The sequence below is a fragment of the Macrotis lagotis genome, chromosome 6 (assembly GCF_037893015.1).
Source record: "Macrotis lagotis isolate mMagLag1 chromosome 6, bilby.v1.9.chrom.fasta, whole genome shotgun sequence".
Taxonomy (NCBI): Eukaryota; Metazoa; Chordata; class Mammalia; order Peramelemorphia; family Peramelidae; genus Macrotis; species Macrotis lagotis.
The window spans coordinates 53,963,035-53,988,864 of NC_133663.1; the positions used below are offsets into that span (position 1 = coordinate 53,963,035).

The window sequence follows — 25,830 nt, forward strand, 5'->3', positions numbered from 1 at the left end:
GACTGTTGATTGACTGAAAAATCATAGCAGGATCTCTTTTGTGATCAGACCACTTTAAACTGAGACAATTGTACATGAGGTAAAGATAAAAAAAGTCTATATAATGAGAACATGGTGAAATTCGATGAGAGGCCATTTCAGATTCTTCTGCTCCTTTGGAATTCACATGCTACCTATAAACTATCACTACTGGTTCATATTTGTGGTTTCTCTTGAATCTACACATCTGGGAACTAACTTAGATGGCTGTTTAGACCTGAAACAGTCTTTATTACTATACATTTACTTCAATAAGGGTTTTACTGAACATCAGGAAGATATTTGATTTTCAAGCTGTCTCAGACTAATATTAGTTCCTTCATATAACTAAAGTTTATATGGGGTAGGAAAAGACCAAGGAGGCTTTGGCCATTTCCTACAGAGTTCTTACAGTGTGCTCTAGGCAACACTAGCTTCCTAGAACATGTCTGGTATGTCACCATTGTTGGAGCTAGTTTCTAGGTATCACTGGTCCTTCAAAACTTATACCAGCTAAAAAAATGAAAAAAAAAATCCTCTAACCAAGAAAAGTTTGAAATTTTCATAAAGAACTTTTTCTAGGAAATTAAGAAGAAGCAATAGCGATAACAACAAAACCCACAGAACCCCTTGCCCCAAATCACATTTTCAGAGATTTTAAAATGTTAGTCAATCATCTAGTATTTATAAAGTGCTTACTATTTGTGAGGAACTGTGTTTCCAAAGAAAGACAAAGCCACAATAACATGTATAGAAACAAATGCATAGAAATGGTGAAATTTACAGAATACAATTTATTTAACCATGCTTTACAACAACCAAATCTCAGCTAAAACTGGAATAGAGTCTAAACAGAAAGTTAGGAGTGGAAGAAAGTGCTGTCAAAGAATAATAATATCTCAAAACTATATATCCAGGTAAATGATTGATTTCTTTAGAGAGTACTCAATCTTTTCATATCAATAAGTAAGAAATAAGTATCATGGCAAAGAATTGGAAATTAAGTAAATGTCCTTCAATTGGGGAATGGTTTAACAAACTGTGGTATATGTATGTCATGAAACACCACTGTTCTATTAGAAACTAGGAGGGATGGAAATTCAGGGAAGCCTGGAGGGATTTTCATAAACTGATGCTGAGAGAGATGAGCAGAAACAGAAAAACACTGCACACCCTAACAGCAACATGGGGGTGATGATCAACCTTGATGGACTTGCTCATTTCATCAATGCAACAATCAGGGACAATTTTGGATTATCTGCAATGGAGAATACTATCTGTATCCAGAGAAAGAATTGTGGAGTTTAAACAAAGACCAAAGTCTATTATTACCTTTAATTTAGGAAAAAAAAAACATTATTATGCAATTTTGCTATCTCATACTTTATTTTTCTTCCTTAAGGATATGATTTTTCTCTCTCATTACATTCAACTTAGATCAATGTATACCATGGAAAAAATGCAAAGACTAACAGACAGTCTTCTGTGGGGAGCAAGATTAGGGGGAAAATTGTAAAATTCAAAATAAATAAAATCTTTGGAAAAAAAAGACTTTAAGTATCTCTCTCATTATTGTAAATTACAAACTCAGGAGCACAATGACCAGGATGCTGGGAGGCTTGTCCTGCCAGGAAGATACAAGAGATTTGAGAGTCTTTGAGGAACAGTTTTGGGCAGAGATACTGTGCAACTTTCATGATTAAGTCACTAAATAGGTTAATAATTTTCCCTATTCTCTGCTTTTGCTTAAAAGTTTGGTGTGATCATTACCTTAATGGCCTCCACCTTAAGATTTAGATGGGGGCAACTAGGTGGTGCAGTGGATAGAGCAGTCAGGAGTACCTGAGTTCAAATTTGACCTCAGACACTTAATAATTACCTAGCAGTATGGCCTTGGGCAAGCCCATTGCCTTGCAAAAAAAAATATTTAGATGGTAAATCTCAGAGAATAACTTTATGACTAATCCACATTCTTCTGTTATTTTATTTTAACCCTATATTTTTAAGGTTTACATTTTTCAGAGTTCATAGTTCTGAATTTGGAGTCAGAGAAACTGAATTCAAATTCCACTCCTCTCACTTCTCACCATCCCCTCTATTAGCCTGGGAGCTCCTTGAGGGCAGGTTCTCTCTTTTGTCCTTCTTTGTATCCTCTGGATTTAGCAGGGTACATAAGGTGTTTAAGAAAGGCTAATTCACTACCTAACTGATTTGTGAGTTTTAATCTACCAATAAACTTTTCTAAGGGTAGCTAAGTAATGTAGGGGATAGAGCACTGGACTTGGAATCAGAAAGACTCCTCTTTCTGAGTTCAAATCTGGCCTCAGCAAGTCACTTAACCCTGTTTGCTTCAGTTTCCTCGGCTATAAAATGGAGTGAAGGAAATGGCCAACCACTCCATTATTTTTTGCCAGGAAAACCTCAAATGGGATCAGGAAGAGCCAGAAATGACTAAAGATGATTAACAAACAACTTTTCTTGGCTTTGACTGTAAAATAAACAGGATGGATTATATGATCTGTGAGATTCCTTCCTACTCTAAATTTATGATCTTATGATACTTGGGTTCCCACCCAAAGCAAATTAGAGTTGACATGGGAACAGTTCTAGTCCTGGCCCTAGTCTCTTTGGGTCTATGGTTTACTAACTTGTCCCTGGTCATCCAGATCCCTTGCCCAACATGAGATGAAGGATGAGAAAACCACTTCCCCATGTGGACTATAAGTGCCCACTGTCCTACAGTGACCTATTGAGCACTTCCTTCGCTCATCTCCTGGCTGTCTCTAGGACCAAGCCCCAGGAAATCCCTCTCCTTGCCAGTCACCTGAAACTCTCTGTCCTCAGGCTGCCTGAAGAATATTCCCTAGCTACTTGCTAAGGCTGGTTTTCTCCTTCAGTGAAACTTGGCTCCTTCTCTTACTGTTTTCTAAGCAAGTAATCCAGCAGATAGAGTCTCTTTAGGGGCCGTGTGATTTGGGAAAAGATGTCTCTTGCTAACCTTTGCAGATATCACCTCAACGATGCCTGAGTCTTCTTTTGGGGGTCACTCACTATGCTCTAGTTTCTTATGAAAGGATATGCCTAGCTCACTTGCAGAGCAGAGATGACCGGCTGGTCTCCATTTCAACAACAGGTTACCAGTCTCATCCACTTTCCCAATTTTTCTTTAAAGACTAATTTCCCAGATGCCCCCATAGCAATGATTTTTCAGAATCCTGTCAATGCAGCTTTATAATAACAAAATACCAAAATACTAAATGAGACATCAGGTCGGGGCAGCTGGGATAGAACACTGGTCATGGAGTCAGGAGGACCTGAGTCAAATTCAACCTCAGACACTTGATACTTACTGGTTGTATGACCTTAGGCAGGTCACTTAACCCCATTGCCTAACCAAGAGAGGGAAGGAGGGAAAGACAGAGATAGAGACATCATGGTATAGTATAGAAGGAAGGAAACAAGCATTTATTAAATACCTATTGTTTGCCAGGCACTGTGTTACCTTCTGCTTCACACTGTTTCACAAATATTATGTCATTTGATCCTCACAACAAACCTGGGAGGTAAGGTGCTGCTGTTATTATCTCCATTTTACAGTGGAGGACACAAAGGCAAAGAGAAGGTAAGTGACTTATTGTATATCACACTGTATCTGGAGTGAAATTTGAACTCAGATCTTTATGACTCCAGATCCAGCCCTGTAGCTACTGAACCACCTAGTTCCCTAGAGTATGGATGTTGGAGTAGAGAAGATTTGGGTTCAAATCTTGCTCCAGTACTTGCTGGCTATGTGACCATGAGAAAGTCACTGAACATATCTGAGTGTCAGTACCCTCATATGTAAATTAAAAGTCATAATACCTGTACTGTAACCTCACAGGGTTGTTTTGAGAATCAAATTAGATATAAAGTGCTCTTTAAACCCTAAGGTGCCATATAAATGTCAGTCTTTTATATAGTCAACTCAGAAGTCCACCAATGCTATTTCTTTTTTCCTTCCTGTTCCTTTGGTTCCCTCAGGTAAATCTTCCCCAATTTGCACCTGGCTCAGAGAGTTTGCCCATCACATCACATCACTAAGTGTCTTCTAATTCTATGTCTAGAGATTTTGTTTTTTCCTATATTATGCTCCCTCTCTATTTCACATCAAGTCAATGAGAGTTCTTCTGGAGATTGTTCCAAAGTTTTTGATCACAGGGCATTCCTGAAAGAATATTTGTGTGTGTGTGTTTTAATAGACTTGAATGCTGCGTAATTGTAAGTAACAGTCTTGGTCACAGAGACCACTTCTCTCGGTTTTGAAGAGAGGCAGGGGACCACGGGTGTGGAATGTTGTATACATTGTCAAATGAGGTCTATGATTTTCCTTAACTGTTTTCTTCTTTACAGGGAGGGCTCATTTAATGGGAATTGGGTCATATCTGGAATTGATTGTGATTGTGATTTTTTGAAAAATGAAACCACGAATAAAATGTATTTTCCACTACAAAATAAAAGGATAGACTTAAAAAAAAGACTAAGAGTTGGCAATACTTCAAAAGAAGTATATATTCTTCATACTGATCTTATAAGAAGCAGAAGATTTAAAGCTTAGTTCACTCCCTTAATAGCACAAGAAACTATTTCCCTAGACTTCAGTTTCCTCTTCTGAAAATGAAGCTTGATGAAAATGAAAATGAAATCCTTGATGACTCCTGGGGTCCCTTTCAGTTCTAAACTTATAATTCATTCAATTATGACCTTCTGTACTTTGAGGAGTTTGATGTACAAAGAACATGATTTATTTGAGACCAAAGAGTAAATCACAGAACTACCTCAGGCTTACAAAACAAAACTCTCAACTCATTTTTGTGACCACATTTAAATGGATAATCAAACAGCTAAGGGGTCACAGGTTTGGCCATAAGAGTAAAAGTCAGTGACATTAGAAATATCTTAGTAACATTCATTGATTGTAGGATTGGGTGTGTGTTTTAATTCTTTCTACTTTACAATCATTTCATACAAATGTTTATTATAAACTAACAAAGGATTTGAATCAATCTTGCTCCCTTCTTTTCTACTTAAAAAACTCTACAGGAGGTTAGTTTCTACCAATGTCACCTTTCCCCACAGCCCTCCCCACCTTTTTTTAGTGCCTTTCTTTGGTTCTTCGGTTCCCACACACAATCCGCAGCAAAATTTTAGGCAGCAACAGCTTGAATTAGATTTGCTGATTTAACTAATGGGCTTCTTTATAGATAGATAAGATTTCCTTTGTTAAGTTCATAATAAAAGAAAAGGAAAATTTAGCAAGCAGAAACAATTCAATAAACAATGAAGAAGAAAGTGAAAAACCGTACTTTTATTGTATACAATTGGTGTTTAGCAAGTTGGAATAAAACTCCCCCCCACTTATCTATGTTATTTTCCTTCTGATTTCTTTGGTTCTATATTTTAATGTTTCATTGACACTATGTTCTCTTTTCTTTTTATCTGATACCTCATCACTACAAACAATTGTCCTTCCCTTAAAAAAAAAAAGCTATCACTTGAAATAGATAAGTAAAATCCAGTGGAAAAAAATCTACATGTTGACTGTGTCTGAAAATGTATATATTTCACTGTGTATCTTATCTTATCCATCCTTATCTCCAAAAGTTGGGATCCATTCATCAGGCATTTGAAATCATGACTGATCTTTGCATTGACCAGGATTCTGAAGACTTTCTTTCTTTTTGTAAATTTGAACTCAGGTCCTCTTGACTCCAGGGCAAGTTCTCTATCTACTGCACCACCTAGCTGTTTCCCTCCCCCTTTTTTCAAATTTTTTTTATTTAGGTTCTTCAGTCTTTCAAAGTTCTTTGGCTTTGGATTATTGTGGTCACTGTATAAATTGTTTTCCTTCATAAGTTTCTAGATTTCTTTGATTCTATCATATTTGTTCAATAACACAATTAGACTTCATTGAAGAATACTGAGGAAGGGCCAAACTAGGTTGCAATCAAAGTAGGGGAAATTACCACCACCAAAGCCATTCCCTTTTCCTCAACCCCCCCCCCCCCCCCATCAGGCCTTGATTGAGATGATTGCCAAAGATCCAAGATCTTTGAGAATGCCCCGAGACACCAGCCCTGCTTCCAGTCCCATCCTGTCACTTGTCAGGGAGCAACCCTATTGGAAACAGCCTTGGAAACTGCCACTGCAGAGTGCTGTCCATAACCCCTTCCTCTTCTGCAGTCAAAAGTCCTGAAGACTCAGAAAAGAACATTCTCACCACCAAAGTCCTTGACACATAAATGACTTCATATCAGAAATGGGGTTTCATTGATCAAATCATCAAATGGCCACTAAAGAAGATGCTTGAATGTCAGATTTACCTCTCTTCTCTATAACTCAAGTCAAACTGAATTGTTATTCAGACCACTGAGCCTTACCATAGGCCACTCCCCCACCCTGAACTGTCATCTACCTCACTGTTGAATTATTTACTATGTGTTTTCCCCACCAGAATATGAACTGTTGGAGAACAGGAATTGCCTCACTCTTCAATTTCTATATCCAGTAGTTATGGAAGCACTGAATCATTCATTCATTACATTTATATACTACAATTTGTTCAGTCATCCCCAATTGATGGGTATTCTCTGTGTTTCCAGTATTTTGCTACAATAACAAGTGATGCTATAAATATTTTTGTAATTATGAGTCTATGTTTTTGTAACTATGAGTCTAGTTCCCTCTATATTTGACCACTTTGAGTTACAAGATTTTAATGTTTTGAGTTCAACTATATATAGTTGGTTAAGTACCTTTCAACTCTCAAGTCCTGTGATTCAGTTTACCTCTCTCTCAACCCTCCTTATGGAACTCCTATTTCTCTAAATAATTTTATAACATAACTATCTGGATCTAACAATTTAGCACTTAGTTCTATATTAACTTGTATTATTTTTCTCCATGTTAATCTTGTCTCCTCAACTCCCTTGAGAGTGAAGACTAAAATGAAATAAAAATTCTTCTTCTATACTCCCACTAGTTCTTTTTTTTTTTTAGGTTTTTGCAAGGCAAACGGGGTTAAGTGGCTCGCCCAAGGCCACACAGCTAGGTAATTATTAAGTGTCTGAGACCGGATTTGAACCCAAGTACTCCTCACTCCAGAGCCAGTGCTTTATCCACTACGCCACCTAGACTACCCCAATAGTTCTTAATGTAGAAAATCTTCCACTGCTGTTGTTTTATTGCTTACCTATCCAATTGTTAAATCAATTCTCAGCTTGCTTCTAGGACATCCACAAAATGATATTAAAATCTGAATAAGAATCTGAATAAGGATCTGAATGAAAATTCTGACTCTGCTTTTATAACATAAATAATATGGAAATGTTTAACACAGTTATACATGTATAACCTATATTAGATTATTCTCTGTCAGGGGAGGTAAGAGAAAAGAGAGGGAAGTGAGAAAAATGTGAAGTTTAAAACCTTACCAAAAAATGATTGTTGAAAACTATCTGCATTTACTTGGAAAAATAAATAACTTTTTTTTAAAAAAATATAAGTATTTGTTATTTGTAAGTTCAAAATATCCTAATTTTCAAAAAAAGACAGCAAATAAGGTCTATAAACTATAAACCAATAAGCCTAACTTCAATTTTAGTCAAAATTCTAGAATTTTTTTTAAAAGGCTAATAGTTAATACCTAGAAAGGAAGCAGTGATTTCAGAGACTCATTGCAAGGCAAACTCTCCCTCCTTATTTTGGCCTCCTGGCTTCCCTGAATTCCCTCAAATCTTAACTAAAAATCCTATCACCTACACATAAAGACTTCTTCATTCGAATTTCTTCCCTTTGACAAATACTTCCAATCTATCTTGTGTTTAGTTTCTAAATAATTATTTGCTCATTGTCTCCCCTGTTACAGGACTATGAGCTCCTCATGTGTAGGGACTGTCTTTTACTTTTCTTTGTATCAAGATTGAAGCACATAGTAACCACTTAATAAATATTGATTGACTTTTTGATTGACTCTTCTGACAGAATTATCAGTGAGGAACATCAAGAAGATACTGCAAATATTTGAACTTTAGCAAAGCAACTAAGAAATTATCTTATCACATTCTTGTAGAGAAGAAAGAAAATGCTGAACTAGATAACTTTCAGATCCAAAGATTAATCTTTGATTTTTGATTTCAACAGGGAAGAATGTCTCTATAAAGCTCCCCAGGTATTTATAGCACCTAGCTGCCCCCATGACCCAATGTTCTTTATCAATGATTTCGATAAAAGCCAAAGATAGCACGCCTAACAGATTCCGGGCAAAAAAGAGAACATTGTACACATTAATAACACTGTGAGTTGATGGACCTCAATGGATGAAGCTCCTCTCAGCAGTTCAGAGAGCTGGGACGACCCTATTATATCAGCTATGGCTAATGCTAACCCTATTCAGATGAAGAAAAACAAAAGAAAACAAAACAATAACTAAAAACCCTTCAGAATTTGAATGAACACTACATTCACCTTTTAAAAATTTCTCTAAGCATTTCTTTCCTATCTCATGGTTTTCTTTCTTTTCCCTTAATCAGTTCCTCATACAGAAAATGACCAATCTCTAAACTAATCTCTTTAACCCAAACATGTAGGTACAATATTCACCTGACTCTTTGCTGTTGGGGGGGGGGGGGGGTGAGAGGGGAGAGGGGTGAGAAGAGAGGGTGGAAGAAAATTATGTAATTTAAAAATATGCACATGCATGTGGATGAATGTTAAAAAACCGTTCATAACATGTAAATGGAAAATTAAAATAAAATATCAATTGAAAGAAGAAAAAAAGATTCTGGGCAAAGATAAGGAAAAGAACTAAGTATTTATATAGCACCTTCTGTTTTAGTGCTATTGTTTTTTAACCAAATACTATCTTTTTTCTTTTTTTAACCAAATATTATGTCCCTTGCTTCTCATTCCTCACTACTCACTCTGTGAGTTTACTATCCCCACTTTTACAGCTGAGGAAACTGAGGCAGGGCTAGTAAATGTCTGAGGTCACATTTGAATTCAGGTCTTCCAGATGACAGCCACCAGTTGCCTTACAAGCTGGGACACATGTTGGTAGTCAGTATCCAAAATTATCCAACAGACTAAAACAACCTAACAAGATGAGATGAGAGTTAGTGGAGTTCAAATAGGCATCTTTATAAGTATAAGCTGGTGAAGGCATAATTAGATAGGAAAAACTCTAGCATAGTAGCTATAAACTCAACAAGTCATAAGTGCTCTTTGGCAGGCAAGAAAACCAGTCTAAACTTAGCTATATTAAGAGGACCGTGGTATCTAGGACTAAGAAGGCAATACAAATCCTGCTGCCCTTTGTTCTTGCCATAGCACAACTGAAATCTTTAAATCAGTTCTCAGGACTACATTTAAGGAAGGCCAAAAATAAGTTGCAGAGTGTCTAGAAGAGGGCATCCGAGTGAAGGGCCTCAAGATAGGTATGATAGGTATCTTCAGGTAAAGGATTATCACCTAAAAGAGGCACTAGGCTTGATCTGCTTGGCTCCAAAGGGCTAAATTGAATGGGGCATAGCGAGATCAAATTCTGAAAACAACAAATTTCGACCCAATACAAGAAAATCAGATTCATTTGAATATGCTTGTTTTTAAAGTAAGGAAACACTTCCCAGAATCAACTTTCAAGTGTAATAGAGGATTCCCCCTTCAAGGCTTCAAGCTAAAGACAACCACTTATCAAGTCTATTCAATAAAATTCTTGGTAAGGTATGAGTTGGATTCAATGATAAATGAAGTCCCTTCCAATTCTGGAGATTATGTGATTCTAGCCTTGATGTGTGACTCTTACCCTTCCAGGAATAAACCAAAATTACAGGTGGGATGGGAGAGTTAATGATACAATACAATTTGTAGAAGTTAAAGAGACAATTGCCCAAGTACTGAAATGATCTGTTACACCAAATCAAACTTAAAATTCATGAAAAACCACCAACAAAAAAAGGACTGAGTTCCTTTCAACATTGTCAAGTTTATGGTCCTTTTCCTTTACTCCTAGTTAAGTCCCTATAATTCATGTAACTGATTTACAGAAATAAAAGTGAGGTTGGGCTTAGTTCATGTATGGCTCCTTTAGGACTGGATCACATTTGAACTACTTCACTGTTGGAATTTAAACTCTGAACTTGAAACCAAAGGATAAAGTATGCTACTGGGCAAAAAAAAAAAAAAGTTAATTTGCTCAAGGCTCTGACAGTTCAGTGTAGTTTAGATACTGAAACCGGTGGGATGCTTAACATAATTTTAAAAGCTGCAAGGCCCAATCCTGCTCCACATCCCTCAGTCTAGTTTAGAGATGTTCAAAGAGGGCACAGGATTAGGAGAAATGAAATCGAGTCTGTGGATCATCAAGCTTTTTCCTCGAGATGTCCAATGAATCATCAAAATGTCAATCAGTCAAGAGAAATTTAACAAATGCCTCTTGTACTGCTCTTAAGGAGCTCCCAATTTAAAGGAGAGATAAGTAGGCAAACAACTCTACAAAAACAACACATCAGAATAAAGTGGAGTTAACCAAGAGCTGAAGGGGATGCTAGAAACCACTGAATCCCAGACCCTCCATTTTATAGACAGGAAATTAAGGAGCAAAAAAGTTGAAATGACTTAAGGTCATTAAATTAGAGAGAATTAGCAGCATAGCTGGGACCAAAGCCTGGGCTTTCTGCCCTCATATATCTTGCTACTCAACCAGGGTAAATCCTGCCAGGTACATTGGATAGAGCCCTGGCTCTGGAGTCAGGAGGACCTGAGTTTAAATCCATTGTGTGACTCCAGGCAAGTCACTTAATCCCAACTGCCTCCAAAAAAAAAAAAGGGAAATCATGCCATTGTTAGTTATGAAGCTTGAATTTATACAGGTTAAAAAGCAACAATGCAAAAACAATTACCTGAGAGCCCAAAGACATATACATTGATGTCAAATCTAGTAATAATAGTGGTGATGAAAGCAAGTAATTAGGAATTAGGAGATCTGGATTCTGGTGATCTGGAACAAGGAAGAAAAAGAACAGTGGAGGATAAAAGACAAGACAAAGAAAATACTCATATTTATAGAGCACTTGAAGCTATACAAACCCTTCTGGGCTCTCTCAGAGGCCAGTCAGAAGGCACAGTGGATAAAACATTGCATCTGGAGTCAGGAAGACCAAGTTCAAATCTGGTTTCAGACTCTTACTAGCCCTATGACCTTAGGTGAGTCACTTAACCTCTGTTTTACTAAGGAGGCAGCTGCTAGGTGGAACAATGAACAGAGCTTTGTGTCTGGAGTCAGGAAGACCTGAGTTCAAATGTGACCTCAGTACTTACTGTGTGACCTTGGGCAAATCACTCAACCGTTGTTTGCTTTTATTCATGGAAGAGGAAATGGCAAACTATTTGAACATCTTAGCCAAGAAGACCCCACAGACAGCATGGTCCACAAAGAATCACCAATGAACACCAACCTGGCTTTCTCACTTTGTAAAAAGAGGACCTTGGACTGGACACCTCCCTGCCCTAACATCCTCTGACTAAGCATACTGAGACTTAACTTCTCCCACAACTCAGCATTTTTTCTTCCACTTCTGCTCTGGTTCATTCAGATCTCTTGGCAAAACACTGATGGAAGAAAATGTCAGGCTTCCTCTAGTTATTTTCTGCTTTGACCCACTGTTCCCTTCTCTCTCTCCAACCAAGAGAAGTTAAAAGCAAAAACCTCAGGGTGAAGAAAAGAAATCTTTTGAATAGTGTTGTTTTCAAGTATCCAGTCCCCTAGAACCAGTTTTCCAATTTGGCCTCAGGCGATGCTTTAAAATTCACCTACCCATTAATAAAGCCATAAACAAGCACCAGTCTTTACCAGTGAGTCCTTCCCTTTAAGTTTCCAGTTGTAGTCATACCTATTCAGGGTCTAGTCCAAAAAGATATTATCAGTCTCCATTTTCCCCTTTATTTATAGAATCCTCAAACCCAAATATCAGCCAATTCCTTAAAACAAGCAGATTAAAGAGATCTAGAGCAGAATTTATAGTTTACTTAGGCTTTTTTTTAAAGTATTGAAAATCCAGATGTTGTCATTAGCCAATGAAAATGCATTTTAATTCAATTCAAGGGGCATTTATTGAACTGCTATGGGCTCATTATCATTAAATCATTGACTATAAGGTATTCTGGGGTCAGAGGAGCTCAGCTTGTTGTTTATTCCAATTTAAGTATGGTCCTTCTTCCCCTGTCTCCTACTCTAGGGCAGAAGATGGATTGGGTTTAGGACAAAGGAAGGAAAAGCATCGTGTGGGATGGCACTTGGAGGTGTAAGCCTACAAGCCACTGTGGTCTAACATACACACCTAGTTTGTTTATAAAAATGGAACATACTTCCAAAAAACACCCTATATTTACAGGAAATTATGAGTGGCCTCTCCTTGGGGTTGAGTGTTGGAAGGCTCACCTTGGCATTAGGGCTGGAGTGGAGAAGGGGGAAGAACTTTGGGAATCGATTTGTCGGGGTTTATTCTTAGGGTAAAGGCCCAGACTCGAGGATGAGAGGTCAAATAGAGTAGGGCCTCCTCTCCTTCCCAGGTGAATCCTGCCCAGACTCACCTCTCCCCACTTTCTAATTTCGATCAATAGCACAGCTATCTTAGCTAGTTGCCCCAACTCAAAACCCCTCAGACCTCACTTTGAGTCTTCCTTCTCCCTCATTTCCAGACTCAAATCTCAACAACTTTTCTCTTAATTAGGTAAGTAGGTGGGTAAGAACAGCATTCATTAGGAGCTTAGTGCAGGTCTGACACACAAGGAGTCCCTGCCCTCCAGGAGGCTCCTTTCTAAGACAAAACGTAAAGGTCACCTGGCAGGCTGCCAGGGAGGAGGCTGCCCAGTGGGAAGATAATCTAGAAATGATACTTGTTTCTAGGCAAGATGAGGCGGAAAGAGGACATGATCTAAGGGAAGATCCAAGGTTCCAACCAAGCATGATGACCTCCTTCAAGACTCAACTCTAATCTGACCTGGTACCTACCCCACTGCTAGTGGCAGCTGGGTGGCACAATAGTGGTCAGATGTCAGGAAGACTCATCTTTCCAAGTTCAGATGTGGCCTCAGACACTTACAAGTTGTGTGACCCTGGGTAAGTCACTTCACCCTATATGCCTGAGTTTCTTCATCTGTAAAATGAGCTGGAGAAGGAACTGGCAAATCACTTCAGTGTCTTTGCCAAGAAAATCCCAAATGGGATCACAGAGTCAGATACTACTAAATAATAACCATTTTATGCTAGAGTCTTCCTTCTGACACCTTCCATTTCACACTATTTATATCCTGTATATACAATTTTTTTGTCTTTCCCACTAGAATGTGAACTCTGAGAGCAGGGACTGTTTTTCCCTCTCTTTGTGTTAGTAAACTCTTATGTAGTAAGAACTTAATAATTACATCTGTTAACTGATTGATAGCCAGAATAGAGGCATCTCAGTGAGCAGATTACTAGGAAGATCTGATCATCCATTCCTCCTGAGGGGTTATGTCGCTTGTTTTTAATCTCTGTACCCAGGGGGAATTTAATTGATTATAGAAATCAATCAAGAAGAGATTCCAAAAGGAAGACTGGATAAAATCCAATTCCTCTATGGTAATTCTATCCTCAGGCTTGGCCTCAAGGTACTTCAACCCACTAAACTGAGAGATAACATGAAGCTATACAATTGTCGTAGTTATAAGAAATTTTTATTTTACTTCAAGCAATTCAAAATAAAATCCAATGGCTAAGCATATCCTCTATCCCTTTCTTTTTCTGTTATTTTTATTTCATTTAGTATGAGTCTAAATGAATGCTCAGGATAGATGCAGTTAAGATTTTATATTCTTTCTTAAAGATGATAATTATTCCATGTCAGGGTGGAGATAATTACAAGGAGATAATTACAATTACAATTAGTGTGTATTTCACATTAAATTATAATATACTTGATGAGTGACCTTAAATCTGAAAAGAAAAAAAATGAGGGAAGTAGACATTAATTATTCATGTTAGTAAAGAACAAAAGGGTAAGAAAGAAAAGCTACCAAGATAGAGCTAGAACACACATGTCCTTATTAAGATTCTGTGGCAAAGTAGGATGAACTTTATATCCTGAAGCAATGAGGTCACCAAGCAAGTTGCCAAGGTAGCCAAGGAATCACCTTCCCAGAAGATATTCAAGGTTGAGATTTGAGCCCCATCTACAAGGGATCAAGAAATCCAATCTCTTATAATGCTTGAGAACACTCAATTAGATAATTCAATATGCAAGTTTACAAATAATCCACAGTAAACAATTCTTTTCAGATTCCAAGGTAAGCAAAATGTCCCATTTCATATTAGGGAATGGGTTTGTTATGTTCAAGAGAAATTAAGCAATGAGTTTTAAAAGAGACAGTTAACTCACAAATGCCATATAGCATGAGGAACGAAAAGTTAAGACTAAAACTTGAAGAATCCAGTAAATATTAATCAGAGATTCAGAAGTAAGTTTTACAAGACTGGTCATGACAGTAATAAGGATAACAAGATAGTGAATGTCCCAGATAACTGAAAGCACACTGGAGGTAGAGGCAATAGGTTGGCAGAAGGACTTAAACAAGGATAGAAAAACTTATATTTGCAGAATTAAAAGTGGCTTAATTTTTTTCTAAGCAGACTGAATTAGGAAAAAATGTTACTCAAAAACATTTTTTGGAAAATAATTTTTCAGTAACCAAGATGAACATACCTAACAGAATTCTTCAGTATTTTAATTAATGTCTGTTCAATCACCAACATCAACTATATATACACCTGTGAATAGAGTGCTATTTTAGACCTATAGGCAATTGAGCATTAAAGTAGTTAGAGCTAGGACTTTTGAGTCACAAAGACATGAGTTTGAATCCTGCCTCAGAAGCTCCCTAAGTGTGTGACTCTGGCAAATCATTTAACCTCTCTAGAATTCAGTTTTCTCATCTGTAAAATGGGGATGATAATTACCACTGAGTAATTTAATTGTAAGGGTCAAAGGAGTTAAAATAGTGTTATGTGAACATTAAAACATTGTTCTAAAAAAGGCTGATCTTATTAGTTTTTAATTGTTATTATGTGGGAGAGACAATACTATCTACTCTATGATAGCACCTATCATCATTGACTCTCAGATCTGGGCTATTATGGGTCTTAGGAAAAAAAACTCACTCCCATTAACACATCTCATCTTTAAAATTTAAAAATGGTATTACTCAACCTTGTGACCACTTTATTGATTAGATTTGGTTTTGAATGATTTTGTAGTAATACAAGTCCAGTGCTACTCACACATACATCTTGGCTAAGTGATTAGTGTCTCAGCACAACAGCATCTTTCTGTGACCATAACAATAGTTATTTCTCTTCATGGGCAGAAGGAGCATCTTTGAGTTTCCTATCTCAATGGCATCACAGATTCAGACTAAAAAAGGAAAGGAGGGGGGAAAAAAAGGATATTTGAAAAGACTGCACTACAAGGTCTGCAAATCTAAATTTTCTATTTTTTTTTTTATTGTTTTCCAATTACATTACATTCATAGATCTATTTAGAGCAAAAAAAAGGGCTTTAAGAAATCATGAAAGCTGGGGTGGCTAGGTAGTGCAGTGGAGAGAGCACCAGCCCTGGAGTCAGGGGTACCTGAGTTCAAATCTGGCCTCAGACACTTAATAATTACCTAGCTGTGTGTCCTTGGGCAAGCCACTCAACCTCCATTGCCTTGTAAAAAAAAAAAGAAATCATAAAAGCCAATGCCCTCATTTTACAGATAAGGAAACAATGCACAGTCAATATAGGAGAGGCACAAGACTTGAACCCATGCCATCCAAGGTGGCAAAATTAGTAGGTGGCAGAGTCAATTCCAAAATGCAGATTTCTTCTACAATATATCCCCCCAAAGAAAAGTTCCAAAAATGTTTTAAGAAATGTCAGCAACACTGAGTGTATAACATCCCTAGAGTACAACTTTGAAAGAGAAGGCATTCATTCACATTCAATCTTTTGGTTAGGTTCCTTTTTTTAAAAAAAATCATTCCCACTATTTGGCTTAGCCACTAGATACCAGTTCATTTGGGCAAGTTTCTGTATATTATGACTTCTGTCTACTCAGCTAATGAAATGAGGGAGTTAAGGTCAGTGACCACATCTTGATCTCCTCCATCACTAACATTCTTCTATAATTGTACAACTTTATATATTCTGATACCACATTTTTTAAAAAGCATGCAAATTCAAAAACTGATGCCATTAATGTAGGCTGAAATAAAATATGAATAATTATGCTCTATTGAGTTATGGTATAGTCATTTCAAGAATACTAAATCAAACTGCTGATGTAACATTTCAAATTTCAATGAAAACTGCAGTTATATATATGTATGCAGTTATATATATATATATACATATATATATATGTATATATATATATATATATATGAAAAGGTTTTTAGTGTCACAACACAAATCATTAACACAGATTCTATACTACTTGTGTGACCTTGGGCAAGTCACTTAGATTATTTTTGAGCCTCAACTATAACATGATGGGGTTGACCTAACTATGTTATTCAAATATCATATAATTATAGACTTTTTGAGATAGAAGAAACCTTATATATCTTCTTGTCCCAACTCAACTTTTGAGGTATGTGACCCCATAACCTCTGACTCCAAAGCCACTATTTCCACCATATTATCCTCTTTTATTGTCTATGCAAAATCACACCACCTAGAGGGAAAGTGAACAACTCATTGTCATAATAGAAAGACAAAAGAGTTTAGCTATACTTGGTTCTGTCCTGGAATCTCAAGATCTCAGGACTAGAAAGGACCTCAGGGGTCATTTACTGCAACCCCTACCTGAACAAGAATTTTCTTTATAATATGATCTGTACACTGAAGTTATCCTGAAATGAAATGGATGCTTCAGGATGCAATAGATTTCTACTACTCCTGAGGGAACCTGTTACCTTGGTGTCTAATTCTTAATTATTAGGAGGCTTTTCCTCACATCAAGCCTAAATCTGCTCCTTTGTAACTTCCACCCACTGCTGCTAGTTGTGTCTTCTGAGACCAGACATCTTGTCCAGCAAGACTCCCAACAGAAACACCCTAGCTATAAATATACATAAAAGATCTGAGGCTAAAATAAAATCCTTGATCAAAAAGATACTGTTTGGGGGAGGAGAAGAAAGGTAGTCTGGGAATTCCCATAAGCATCAACTGTTATAGGATTCTATTTGTAATCACTATTCATATTGGCCAAGCATTTACCCTCTACCATCTTTGGAAGCCTTTCAAGAAAGTAAAGAGTAGTTTTATTCTTGCTTTGATGTCTTCAAGTTCCCAGACACTAGCTTCCCTAAGAAGTCACCTGGGAAGTGCAAAACTGCTATTACTACTTTCTAGGGATCCCCTAGATGAGGTTAGCTAAGAACAAAAAAGAAGAACTAAGTAGAAGAGCAGATAAAGTGTGGAGCAGAGTCAGGAAGACTTGAATTCAAATTCAGCCTTCCATACTTAGTAGCTGTGGGGCCCTAGGCAAGTCATTTAACACTGCTTGCCTCAATTTCCTCATCTTTAAAATGAGCTGAAGAAGGAAATCAAACCACTTTCAGTATCCTTGCAAAAAAAAAAAAAACAACCCAAATGAGATCATGAAGGATTGGATGTGACTAAACAACAATAAAAGAACAAATAGATCAGAACCCATATTTAAATCTCAGATGGAGTAGGGAGCAATGTGGCTTACTGGAGAGTTGGCCTCAGTGTCAGGAAGATTTACCCATCCTACAGTTAAATCTAGTTTAAAAAAAATTTGAAACCTCTTTGAGTTTAGAATTTCCTCCTCTTACTGGTATACCAGGGGCGGCTAGGTGGATAAAGCACCGGCCCTGGAGTCAGAAGTACCTGGGTTCAAATCTGGTCTCAGACACTTAATAATTACCTTGCTGTGTGGCCTTGGGCAAGCCACTTAACCCTGTTTGCCTTGCAAAAAACTAAAAAAAAACTGGTATACCAAAGCCCAATTGTATTTTTTTCCACTTATGTAAATTTGGGCAGCTCACTTCACCACCTTCTGTCAACTCATTTGTCAAATGAGGGAGTTGGATCACTGAGATTCCTTCCTGATATAAAAACCATAAGCCCATGACTTGCTTCTTTTTATCTATCCCACTACTTAATGGACTTGAACTTTTAAGAATCTGAATTGATTGAATTAGCTGGTAGCTTTAATCAAAATGTAAGAGACAAAGAAAGGTACTAAAGAAGATATGACTGATAGGAAAAAAAACTTCACATTTAAAAAAAAATCTCTGATTCTTGGGGCAGCTAGGTGGTGCAGTGGATAGTGCACCAGCCCCAGAGTCAAGAGGACCTGAATTCAAATCCAGCCTCAGACACTTACTAATTACCTAGCTATGTGACCTTGGGCAAGTCACTTAACCCCATTGCCTTAAATAAATTTTAAAAAGAAATCTCTGATTTTCTATTTTTTTTATGTGTAGCCATACAGTGCAACTTATGTCATAATATCTAGGACTACAGGACTAGCTGGAAAGGTTAGAAGCCTTCTAAATGAATCCTTTCACTTAACAGATAAGGAAACTGAGATCCACTGAGGATAAGGGTCTTCCCCAAGATCACAGAAGAGTAATCAGCAGAGCCTGGGACTTGAACACAGCTTCTCTAACAGCAAATTCAGGGGTTTGGTCACATTTAAAGTTCAATTTCTTAACAAGCATTTCATAGTCTTTAGAGTTGAAAGGTGAAAGGACTGTATTGATGATCAAATCCAATTTCCTCATTATATAGGCAAGGAAACTTAGAATGAGAAAGAAGTGACTTTTCTCTAGGTTACAAAGGTCGTAATCAACATTTGGATTCAAAACTAGGGATTCTGATCTCAGTTTTATGGAGGGGAAAAAAGGGAGGGGGAATAAGTTTATATCACACATACTACTATGTGCCAGGAACCATATTAAGCATTTTACAAATTTATCTCATTTGATCCAGGTCAGTGCCTTTCTCTTTCTAGCCCATAGTTCCCAAATAGAGTGATTGCCTAAGGAAACAATATTCTCCTCTGTGGGAACAGAAACAAACCAGTTATTCACCTGTCAAGGAGAGCAGGTAAAGGAGAAATGGAAGATTTAATATTCCAAAGGAAAAAATAGTGTAATTATTCCCACAGAATACAACCATTTGTCTACTGGGTGCCGTGGAAAGAAAAGTCTACATTTGCCAACTTTTTCCACTGGTTAGAAGGGGGGGGGGAAATTCTAATACCACACAAATAGATTCAACTCAATGCATTTCTGATGGTTTGATTTTCTGTAGGTTAAAAACTGGGAATGGGGCAGTAGGGGCAGGGACGAGCAGAGAAAGAAAACTGAAAATTCCCTTTTCCTAACCTAGAAACAAATTAAGGACCACAAGCCTTAACCTTCTGCCAAAGGGTCAAAAGATGCCCAAAGTGACCCACAGTGCTAGACTCCATAGGGAAAAGGCATTTCTATGTTAACCAGGTCCTTCCATCACCATATAGGGTTTGGGAGATTAACATCATCGCCCTAAAGTACACTTAGAAGAATAAACAGGTGGTCAGGTATGAAGGTGAGAGCTGCTTTGGAGTCTTTGTGAATTGTGTCCTTCAGGAGACAGTTTCATTTTCTGCCATCTTAAATTACCCGGTGGTCCTTCTGGGTTAGTTGACTGGAGGTCAGAGTGGAAGTGGATTTTTTTTTAAAGGCTCCATAACTCTCTCTGGCCATTAGTAACATTTGTAGCTACACAAAGTAACTTAATAAGGGTAATCAAATATCATGCTTTGGGTAGTAAGCTGATCTAAACTGGGGAACATAAAGGAACGTTATCCCCCTCCTCTCAAAGAATACAATTGAGCACTTGGCTGAAAGGAATGGAGCTCATGTACTAAAAGTCGAATCCGAGAAAGGAGATTCTGTTTTTTAAAAAAGCTGCAGTGAATTGCGTGTGTATAAATGTGTGTGTCTTTGTGTGTGTGTGTGTATGTGTGTATTTAAATTCTGCAAGAGTTTTTTTTTCTTGGCATTCCTGGTTCAGAGGTAATTAGTTCGGAATTGCGCTTTCACTTAAGCTCAGGTTCACTCACAGAATGATTCTCATTTCTCTGACATATTAAAAACAATATAACTCATACACAAGCAGTTGGACAGTTCTCAAAGTTTACGGATTACAGACTTACGGATGTTGCTGCAAAAAAAAGGAGATATATTTAACTTTTTCGAAGTTACCTCTGCTTTAAGAGGACTCAAGTCAGTTTTTGTACTTTGGCAGTAAGAGCCCTGCAAATTCATCGCAGGTATCGGTATCAAAGTTTCCTTAACATGCATCATTCAAGAGCTTCTCAGTCTTACATGCAGAGCAAACTGCCCATTTTTAGTTTTAGTTTGAAAAGCATTGGAATTAATCTGGCTCCTCTGAGAACTATGCAAGGTAATAATCAACCAGCAAATATGATGCCCCAAAAGAAGGTACTTTACAGGAAATTCATCTTGGAAAGGGCTCTCTGCCATTTCCGAAATTTACCGGTGATAGGGAGTTTTAAAACTTTCAGAGCAGAAAGATAACTACCTCTGTTCTAATTCATTTTTAGATTGCAGAAAGGTTAGAGTGGCAAAGGTAATCAGAAAGGATAAATGGTACACTGAGTGTGACCCCCTTCTGAGGATGCTGTGCCATGGTTATATGCTATCCTCACTCTGATCTCCACTATATCTGCAATCAGCTCCTATGCTTTTAAACCACAGGACCATTTGGTGCCCCACCCCATCCCCTACCCCAAACCCCCTGTATCAGAGAGACTCAACCAGTCAAGGCAAAATCTTGAATGTGAATTAACTGCTTCTCCCCCCCCCCCCCCCCGAAAGAAAACATCAAGCACCAGTGGTTGGTAGAAAAAGCATATTCTATCCATCGCTTTTACAGCTTCCTATCAATATGATTTCAGAGAGGAAAAAGTTGAAACCCAGCCATGAACACTTGTGGCTGAATAAGTCCAAACAAAGCCTTCTCTCATCGTAATTGCTTTTAAATGAAGAGAAAGGTGAAAAGACATTTACGGATAGGAAAATGGAAAGAGATTAGTGAATTCTGTGCCTCCACCCAACCAAACCGCCACTTAATTCTGCGGATCATTCTGGAAACACACCCTTGAGCACCTTGTAAAGCAAATATGTCCTGAATGGAACAAATGAGCAGTACCAGCCACAGTGACCAAGGTTACTTTTGTTGCTCAAAATAAAAGTAAAGTCTGCATACCTGGTTATGCTGGTCCGGTTACCTGAGAGTAATCTCTCCAGGAGATTTCAAATTCAGTCTGACCAAACTTCTCAATAATCCTATGCCAAAGTCTGGACTAGGAAAGCGGCAAGTCCACACTGAGCAGTATTCTGCCTACTACTGTAGATTTTATCACAGAAGAACTTGGTCTCAGTAGAAAGGCCAAGCTTCAGGATGGGTGTGGTTTCGGAACTATAAAAACATTCAAGAGTCTAAAATGTAAATGACACACAGGCATAGGTGGCAGAATCTCAGGGTGCCATGGACTTTTTGCCCCAGGAATGTCATTTGAGGAAGACATCACAGTCATGCATGCACCATAACATTAAAGCTTCTCTTTATATTCATATTGTGTGTGCTGCAATCTCTTAGTTTAATTTTCAAAAAAGCACAAGCTGTCTTCACCCAGTTAAAGCACAGACTGAGCTTCTAGAAGGAATAAGAGAGGGACAAAAGTGAAAGTAAATAAGAACACACAGGACTGTATATATTGAGCTGAGCAGACAGTTCAGACTTGATGGATTTTCTCAAGGGATGGCCAGTCCTCCCTACCAGGAAAGGGGCTCAATTCTAAACCACTGAGACTTTCAGGACCCCAGAATTACCAGACAGGGAAGGGCTATTAGACTCTTTGAGTTTCCTTCCAGTTTGCTCCTAACAGGACAAACTAGGGATGTTTGTCCTAACAAGACAAACTCGATTTAGGAGGGTGATGCTTTGGCTGAATGGCTCTCAGAAAAATTAGAATTATTTTTACTTAGAGTCAACAGGGAGGAGGTGGCAAAAGGGTAAATTTGAGTATGATGTAAAATAAGATTTCCCATTGATACAATCTATTCAGAAGTGAAATAGGCCAAGGAGAGGCTTCAAAAAATTGTCAGCTGGTCTCTTGTCATCTATTATAGAAGGAATTATTGGGGGGGTTTTAAAGCCATCTGGGTTAAATGAGTTGCCCAGAGTCATACCATTAATTAGTACTAAGAGCAGATTTTGAACTCAAGTCCTCCTGACCCCAGGGCTAGTGCTCTATCCATTGCGGCACTTAGCTGCCCCAGTAGAAGGAATTCTTCAGGTCTGCCTCTGAAGTCTCTTCCAACTCTGAGATTTTCTAATTTTTTTTATAATGAAAGAAGAAGTTTTGAATGCCTACTGAAAACGTATAGAGTCATAGAATGTCAGAACCTAAAAGGACCTCAGAAATCATCTAGTTCAGTTCTTCCTTTTACAGGATGGGAAACTGAGATATAAAGAGGTCCATTTAACATAGATGAAACTGTTTTCATCTTACAAATAATTCTCTGGGGATGAAATAAATTTGCAAGTGCTTTCTAATGCTATTAAAAAGTAGAGCATGAATACTAATAAAATTGCCTTACCTGTTTAAAATATATATATGAAATATATGATACTATATTTTATCATATATCATACATATTATCAAAAGAATAAATAGTAAATAAATAGCAGAAAGTGACATTATTTCTCATGACACTCATTATTTAGACTATTAGTTATATGAATGAGCTATTACAATGTCATATTTATCTTCCTGGTTTATTAAAGATTCCATGACTGATTTAAAAAAGTAAAATTTTCTCCTCCCCAAATGACTCTCCAGTGCCTCCAGATTCTCATTTGAATAATGACCAATCATCAGCTGAACCCTGTTGACTCCTTGTATTTAAGAATCACTATTTCCTGCCTCTACCTCTGCTTTCATATAAGTGAGCAATTTGGAATTTCAACACTAAAAAAAGGAGAATGAAAGGAAATCAAGAGGAGTCTGAACATTTTTTTGAGATCTGTCACTTAGGAAGGAAAGGACAAGGTAGAAAAACACCAGTCACCTTTTCAGTGACTTCAGTTACAGTCCTCAAACATACAGATAAATAACACACACACACATACACATAACCCCAGATAATAATACTAATCTAATTACAAACCCAGAACAGCAAAGCAACTCATAAAATGAGATTTGCAGATAATAAAAAAATAGCACATGCCAAAGTCAGTATAAGAATATGACAAAGGTTAAGATAGCATGAGGATTAGAATTTGAATTCTCCTTTAACATTACATAGTATTTTATTTTCTCCTTTAATTAATGATAAATGTCTCAAGTCTCAACAAGAAACTTAATTTGGAAATTCTACTAGGTCAGAGACCCCATATTATTTATCTTTATATATCCATCAACATCTTATAGTGACTTTCATGTAGCAATTACTGAATAAGTATTTGTTGTTATTTAGAGCAATATATTTGTATAGTGGGCATGATCTTAAGAATTCATTCTCAAAAGACTTTAGGCCAAAAGAATATTCTAATGGGGAGAAATTTGCTGAACTGCATCTTCCACAATTCTTAGGTTGGCTGAAGCTGATGACATAATTAGATAAAGATTGATTGGTGGGGATTTCTGGACAAGGAGAGAGATATAAGTAGCTGGATGGTTAAAGATGGCTACACGGTGGTGCAAATGGCAAGCTAGAAAGGGAGAGTGAAAAGGAGCACATGGAGGCAAGGTGACCATGACTGTTCCCAAAGTCAAGGTGAGAGATTGTTCCCAAAGTCAATTTTGAGCCTGCACTAAGAGGTGCTTAACTAAGAAGAAATTCCAAAAGGCAGCAGATACTAAGCACTCATTAGTTGAATTGTCATTGATCCTCTTTGAAACTGGAGGATTAACAATAAAACTGGAGTCATGAATCTCCAAGAGGTCACAACTGTATCTGTCCTCCCACTACTGAAGGAAATTAGAGAAATTAAAGGGTAATTACATTATAATTTTTTTTATAGATACAGGAGATTGTTCCCATTTGTGTATGGGTGCAGAGAATGCTTTTATTCAAATCCCTTTCCTTTCCTTATGTCATAATTCAGTGTTTTTGCTGTTGAATTTACTGCCTCTATATGGTTGGGAGACCATAGAAAATGAATTTGGTTAGGTATTTAGGCTGTAAAATATAGGTTGCTCTAAGCCACCCCATGGGCAGGGAGGAAAGGAAAGGGAACAAAGGGTAATGCATTTGAATCTTAGCCAATAAAAAAGCCTCAAACAAGTAAGAGCTAAGAAATAACTACTGACAGGTACAATGCAGACTGCTAGTAAACAACATATAATTTAGAATTACAGATATTTAAAGACCAAATTAATGGCCTCTTATTCTTATTGCCTCCAGTCTCTTTTGGCAGAAATCCATCTTATACAAATTCCAGTCTACCTCTGACATCATTTTCACCACATATCATTGCTCAAACACCTATAGTGGCTAAAAATAGTTTCCTCCACTATGAATTCAAAGTTCTCTACCCATAGACTCCCTGGATCTTTCTAAACTCATCTCCCACTGATCCCTCTATAGCTTTTGCCCACCTTAGAATCACTGCCTCCTTTCTTTCCATTACTTTATGTCTATTCCCCTTAAGTTTTCCATGATGTCAACCCCTCATCATTGCAATCACTCATTCCTCCAACTTCCCAAACACTTAGATATCATCTTTTTTTTTAAGGTTTTTGCAAGGCAAACGGGGTTAAGTGGCTTGCCCAAGGCCACACAGCTAGGTAATTATTAAGTGTCTGAGACTGGATTTGAACCCAGGTACTCCTGACTCCAAGGCCAGTGCTTTATCCACTATACCACCTAGCTCCCCCTAGATATCTTCTTAATGTTATTTTATATTTTCACTTACATGCAGATGGTTTTCAACATTCATCTTTTTGTAAACTTTTGAGTTTCACACTTACTACCTCCCTTCCTTCTCTTGCCCCTCCTCATGGCAGTGAATAGTCTGATATAGGTTACACATGTACAATAAAAACACTTGAATGTTTATTTATTATACAGGGGCTGATCTTTCCCAAATTATTAAACCAGTACTGCTTTTCCCATTTCATTGGCACATCAGGGTTACAGTATCTTTAGAATCTCTTCCCTTCCTACCCCATCTCCACTCAGGAAAGAATTCTATGATTATTTAAGGTCTAATGTTACCCTAGGGAAAGGATGTTGGGTTTTTAATAGTGTTCTTAAGCAAAAAAAAAAATGAATCTCTCTCTGCATATAATATCCCTAGTTCTTCTACATTAGATTTTTGTCTTTTTAACTAGACTTTTAATTCCCCAGGATAAGAACTATGTCTTCTTTTTCATTATCTCTAGGGCCTTGTTACACAATAAATGCTTTTGGAATAGGTGGTTTGGTGTTGGGTTTTTTTTTCTTTTTGGTTGTCATAAACTCTGTCACCACTTTTTGAAATCCTGTTCCCAAAATGCAAGAATTGGAGTTGAAAGAGGTAATGATGTTCAGACTTTGGAACGAATTAGAAAGTGGAAAGAAATGTTATAAACCCATTAGGGGAAAGTGGAAAAGATTATACACACATACATCTCTCCCTTTTCTTGCTCCAAATTCTCACATCTTTTCCC

The 25,830-nt window shown here is 37.4% G+C and overlaps 1 protein-coding gene across 6 annotated transcripts in view; it reads right to left on the reverse strand.

Annotated features, from left to right (window-relative positions):
* PLS1 (plastin 1) overlaps window positions 1-25,830 on the reverse strand; it is a 146,189-nt gene that overhangs the window by 67,687 nt on the left and 52,672 nt on the right. The window contains exons 1-2 of one of the 6 annotated variants that reach the window (XM_074191155.1): window positions 21,378-21,564; window positions 15,374-15,500 (exon numbers count right to left, since the gene is read on the reverse strand). The exons of 3 other annotated variants lie outside the window; for them this stretch is intronic. The gene's annotated coding sequence lies outside the window, so the exon portion shown is untranslated. Of the gene's footprint in view, window positions 1-15,367; window positions 15,501-21,377; window positions 21,565-25,830 lie in introns of those variants that run through there. 2 more of the 6 variants (XM_074191154.1, XM_074191152.1) reach the window with 2 other exon arrangements.